This window comes from Alligator sinensis, unplaced genomic scaffold, assembly GCF_000455745.1.
Source record: "Alligator sinensis unplaced genomic scaffold, ASM45574v1 scaffold1312_1, whole genome shotgun sequence".
In the NCBI taxonomy this organism is placed as follows: domain Eukaryota; kingdom Metazoa; phylum Chordata; order Crocodylia; family Alligatoridae; genus Alligator; species Alligator sinensis.
The window spans coordinates 206,226-212,225 of NW_005843141.1; the positions used below are offsets into that span (position 1 = coordinate 206,226).

Genomic DNA, 6,000 nt, shown 5'->3' on the forward strand with positions numbered 1-6,000 from the left:
CGTGACTCACCAGTTGAGAAACACTGATCCAAAGAGAGCATAGCAGTGAGCAGGTTCAGCTCCCTAGCTACTGCTACTCAGTTACTATGAGGAAAGATCTTTTTTTTTCATTCTGCCCTTTAAAATTCAGGCATGTATCTTATTTTGGGGCATATTGTATATAAGTAAATACAGTAGTGTGTCTAATGTTATATTTATATATGTATAATATATAATGTGTATATATTATATACACATTAGTTTTGTAGGATGGAATGACAGTGGAACGCTGTGGTGTGGCACATAATTAGGAACGTACCAAATTTATGATTTCGCAGATTCCAGGAAATCCGGACAATGCCCACGAAATCCACGGAAAAAACCCTCAAATTTATCGAGTGCTGCAGCAGCTTGGTAGCAGGGGTGGGCTGCCTGCTCTAAGGACTGCCAGCAAGGCGGCTGCCACCCCTGCCTGCTGCGAGGGCTGCCTGTCATGTGACCCCATCCGTCTCCACCAATTGGCGACAAGAGGCAGGGCTGCATGATAGGCAGCCCTTGCAATCAGTCAGTGGTGAGGGGTGGAACCACATGACAGGCAGCCCCCACAGCCAATCAGTGCCAAGGGGCAGGGCCACCAGGACCCTTCGGCCAATCAAGGGGGGCACACTCCGCCCATGACATGGCTGCCTGGGTCTGAGTTCTTTCTGCAAAATCAGGGAGCAGCCCCCGCAAATTAGGTAGGTCTCTATAAATAATGTTTCTCTTTGTGGCCTATAGAAGACACATTATTCCTGCCGTCCCTGCACCGTCTCGGTTGGAGCATGGAACTTCTGATTTAGAAGTAACTTGCCAAATTTGACCTCTTCTCATTGTAGAACCCAGTTGGCTTTGGTAGCTTTCTCTGAGGTCCAAGGGGCACAGCTCATGCTGGAAACTACTCTTTGAGTGGCCATGAATTCTTCCATCTTGCTTACCCCTGCACAATCATACTTCTGCACTATGTCCAAGATGAAGATAACTAGAACCTGCTTTGTTTTGTGCTAATGAGCTGTGGCCATCCAGCTCCTGGCAAGTTGCTTTTAAGTCATTCCATTTGGTTGAGCAAAGTTGGGGGAAGTATTAGCACGTATACTAAACAGAAGTGCAGGTCAGAATGGGATAGGCTACTGAGTTATATTGGATGCTAGTTTTAATTAAAAACATGATTTTCAGAGGCACAGAGAATGAACAGTGACATTGTGCTTAGCACCTCTCAAAATCTGGTCTGTAGAATACAATCCTCCCCCTGCACCCCAGTCTTTCAGTGTTATCCAGAATTAAAATTAGAGAGAGGAAGGAAAAAGAGATCCACTGACGTAGAATTACAGGGCTACTTTTACCTCTGTGTGTGGTTCTAAATAAGAAAGGAGGTGCAAAGGCAGTTATCTTTCACAGTTTGTTTATTCCAGTAAAGCTTTGTTGCTATGTAATGTATTTGTTACCTAGCATTTCATTTATTTACAGCAGTGCCCCATATACTGCTCCAACTTCACTGAAGTTTTATCTTTCAAAGAACTGGGCATCAGCTTAGAAAACTGACACTCTGGTTTGCTAATTTGGATGGAATGAGCACTCCCAGAGTCAAAGGTGTTTACATGACCCTGTTACCTTATGCTAAATAGGTAAGCATCATTTATGGTTTTGAGTAGACTTCAGTCTACTTAGTCCCATGAGAGACATGTTAGAAAAGTTGTACCAAGGCATGGGATTGTATCATTGGGATATGTGTGAGACAGAATAAAAAATACATATACAACATTGCGAAATTTGATTAGGTTGGTTATGCAAAACATAATCAAAATTGATCAAAATCCCTTTGTCAAAGAGAGGATAGAGAGAAGAGCTAAAGTCTCTCATTTTGTCAAATAAATCCTTCTTAGAGGAGAGGAAAGGATTAAGAAGGATTAGTCCTCTTGTTGAATTTCAAGTGGACTGCTGTGCATGGTAGTTACCGTTTCTGTGTCTGACAAAACAGAGAGATCCAAGGGCAAGAAGTGATAGGATAGTAAAGGGGCAGGGGGTACAAAGACTATGTCCACACTTCGCTTTTGTACTATATATGCCCTTGTAGCACTACAAAAAATATTTGTCTATGTGTTCAGGCTGTTTATAGCACCTTTTGTAGTGCCACACATAAAGTGTAGACAGCTACCTTAGTGCTACTCGGGATTTCTCAGTTCTTCAGCATTCCCAAGTGCTCTGCTTTCCCCACACACACCCAAAGGGGAGGGAGTGAGAGCAACTGGATCCCTAACAACCTGTGGGGAGCAGAGCTGCATCTCTGCTTGCTGCAGGGGCTGTCACAGGTCTCTGCTGCCTTGCTCCTTAGTGATGGTGGCAACAGCTAATCAAGTAGGCAAGGCAGCCCAAGCAGCTGTTGCTGCCCAGATTAGCTGTTGCTGCCCTATTGCTAGAAAGTGTGCCTTTGGTGGCACTTTGCAGCACTCCAGCCAGTTTTCTGAATGTATGTACACTGTAGCACTCTATTTTTGTAGTGCTTCAAAATGCTGATGCAGCAAAAGGTGCTTTGTAGTGCTGCACAACAATGTATGCATACAGCTGAAGTATGGCTTTTGTAGATGCTCTCAGCAAGGCTCTTTGTTGTCAGTCACGGGTGGATGCTCTGGGCTGGGAATTTGGCCATGAAAGCTTTTGCTCTGGACCCTGCTGTATTTCTCGCTGTTGTAATACCATTTAGCTTGTCTGGTCCAGTCTTTCTCAAGCCAGGGTGAGGTAGATGGTCCATTCCTACTAGTTCTATATGATGCAGATATATTTGGTCAGAAAATTATTGGTCAAAAGACTTTGCTTGCAAATCCCATTAAGGCTTACCAGCAAATGATTGTTTGGAGAGAAGCTGAGGTCTGTTGGCTTTACCCAGGGTAGGTACTTGAGATAGTTAGGCCATTTTAGACCCCATAGCTTCTTTTTTTAAAGCTCTTGGGAGGGGTAAAAGAGGGGAAAGTGGAACCTGAAACCAAAAAAGGAACATTGGAACATCAGAAATTAGATCTCATTGTTTCATTTACCTACCAGGTCTAATTTCTGAGTCTAATCCATCAGTCCATTGATTTTCTATTCTTCCCATCTATACCAGGCATGACCTTTAACGCAGGTTGTGTCTGGTACCAGTAGACCTTCTTATTTGAACCAAGACAGGCAGTCTCCTTTTCATGCTGTAATTAACATTCATTGTCTATTTTAATGTATAATGCACTTTACCTGCTCTCTGACAACAACATTCACAGTTAGAATATGCATGCTATTCCCCAGGTTTTTTGTTCTTTTGCTGACCAATGGAAGATACTGTATGTACATTTAACTTTATTAATGATGTGATATGACATGGTTAACTATAAATCTTGTATTACCAACTGGAATCTTAAACAATGATTTCCCTTTCTTATAGGCTATTCCACATCATACGTGTATGGCTTACCATTGCTGTACATACTGTTCACTTAGGAATTGATCCAAAGCCCACTGAAATCAATGGGAGTTGCTCCACAAACTTAATTTAATGGGCTTTGGATCAGGCCCAATAGACCAGACATTGACTGCCTCTTACACTGATGAACCATGACTTCTACTTGTATGAGTCTACCAAAGAGACTTCTCTAAGCAAGGGATTTACAGTCTCAAGTTGGTTGGTTGTTGATATATTACCATGAAATATCTAAACAAATTCAAAGAAGTTAAAGAAGAATTTAACTTGTTATGTTAACAGTTATGTTACTGTAGACAAAAGTCAGCAAAATGATTATTTGGCAAATATCATGTGAAATGTTTTTGAGAGGGAGGGAAGTTTAGTGTGTATAATGGTATACAACTAAGAATGCTTAAAAGTCACGTTTATACTTGTCTAATGTCTAGTAAGAATAAGTGTCTAGTAAGACTTGTTATGGTTTTAGTGACAGTTATTGTGCCCACACTCAGGGCAAGGAGTTGTAGGGCTGCCACTAAAGATCAGAAACAAGTAACAACAAAAAATAGCACCTGTAAAAAAAAAAAGAAAGAAAAGAAAAGAAAATCTTAAACCAGAAACCCAGCCAGTTTTCATCTTTTCATGCTTCAGCCAGCACTTGGTTATCTGAGTATTTTTTTTGCATAGAGGCTGTGATTCAGGAAAGCTTTTCTGTTCAGGACATCACTACAGATATGGTTATTTTCCACTGAAATCCATGAGATTTAAGCACACGTTTAAGTGTTCCCACTGTAAGGGTTGTAAATTGTCTTCTGATGTGGGGAAGTTTCAAAACCTTAAATGCTTTGAGATTAAGATCATCTCAAAGCACACCACAACCCCTCCAAGTAAAAACCAAGACACTGATCCTACAAGCTGTTCTGCATGGTCAGGCACCTGTACAGCACTGAGCTCAGATTTTCTCTCCTCCAGAGCAGGGACTGTGGTTTGCAGATATTCATACAGCTGTGATAGTCATACATAATGAGAGCCCAACATGGCTGTTGGATGTAGATACTACAGCAGTGGAAATGTTTAATAACAATGTGATTTTTGTTTTTCAAAATTGCTGTCAATTTCAGCTGACAAGTGAGATGGAAGATTTTTTGCCTAGCTACCAGTGTAGCAAATTCAGCCTTAACACCCAATGTCACCTGTTTTTTCTGTGCATATTCTCATCAAGAGTAAATGTAACTGGGACTTGGCTAGCATTTTTGCTAATGATGCAGAAGGAAGAACGTGATCTTATTTGATCTTTAGGAGCTACTGTATATGATTTTTTAATATTAACAGGGATAAAAATTACTTTGGTTGCAAGCTGCAAGCACATCTGTTCTAGTTATAGTTATCATTCTCCTACTGATATGAATGCTAAAGTTGGGATTTGTCATAGAAGGGAAACTAGACTTTGTATGGCTTTACCAGTTCAGCTCTCGTTCTAACTAATTTCAACTGGAGCTTTTGCTATACAAGTTTTGGAGTATGGAGGGGGTTTTTTATTCTACCTTCCTGAAAGCTCATCTAAATACTCATGTGACCGTCAGAATGTCCTCCTCAAACTGGTCACAAAAACAAACACTGTAAATCCTTAGTCAGTAGCAGGACAAAATAGCACGCTCATGTTGTGGTACCCAGTTTTGTGCTTGCAGTTGTATTGTTTTAGATTATGATCTCAATTCTTGTAAAACAAAGCAGGTCAGACTTCCCCATCAGATCAAAGGAAATCTCCAGGGAAAATCAGGCGGCTGTCGTAAGCATGGATGGTTATTTACTAGTTAGTTCATGATGCCAGAAAGCAATGGTAAGCATTCCAGCTAATTCCCAACTCCCATCTTCTTGCATTTCTGTCAGAGTGCCGCCTTTAAACCATGTTTTTATACCTTTTGTATATGCTTATTGATCAGTAGTTATCTTGCATATAATGTTCCCCATCTACAATGCTCATGACTTCTACAGACAAGATTTCTTTTCTTCCATCCCACTTCACAGCATTGTGACTGTTGGACTTTTTTGTGGAGAGGGAGGGAATGTATATTGCCCTCTCCAGTCTGTTACTGCTCTCCATCCTTCTGGTCACCTACAAGGGCAGAGGGTTCTGCTAGGCCAGGCTTGTCCAAAATACGGCCCACGAGCCACCATGCGGCCTGTCAAGCAATTTTCTGTGGCCCGCGGTGCTGCGACAGGAAACAAAAGTAACACTGTTTACTTTCATTCCCACTCCTTGTCCCTCCCCCAGCCCCTCAGCGGCTTCCTAATGGCTGCTGAAGGGCTGGGGAAGGGACAGGGTTCCCACAGGCACCACGTCAGCTTGATTTTGCCAACGTGGTGTGGCTCCTCCCCTCCCCCCTCATTTCACAGTGTCCCTTCCTCGCCCCACCCCTCCCTTCCTCATTTGCATGCCAGCTCCTCCCCTCTCCCACATTGCAGGGTTTCTGTTCCTGGCCCCGCCCCTTGCTTTCTCATTTGCATAACGGCCCCGCCCTGCGCCGGTCCCCGCCGGCCACATGGGCTGAAGCAGG

At 42.5% G+C, this 6,000-nt stretch overlaps 1 protein-coding gene across 5 annotated transcripts in view; it reads left to right on the forward strand.

The window, feature by feature from the left end:
- The window catches only part of CCDC169 (coiled-coil domain containing 169), a 41,275-nt gene that overhangs the window by 2,195 nt on the left and 33,080 nt on the right, over positions 1-6,000 (forward strand). The window contains exon 2 of one of the 5 annotated variants that reach the window (XM_025193988.1): positions 5,177-5,282. The exons of 2 other annotated variants lie outside the window; for them this stretch is intronic. The gene's annotated coding sequence lies outside the window, so the exon portion shown is untranslated. Of the gene's footprint in view, positions 1-611; positions 717-5,173; positions 5,283-6,000 lie in introns of those variants that run through there. 2 more of the 5 variants (XM_025193989.1, XM_025193990.1) reach the window with 2 other exon arrangements.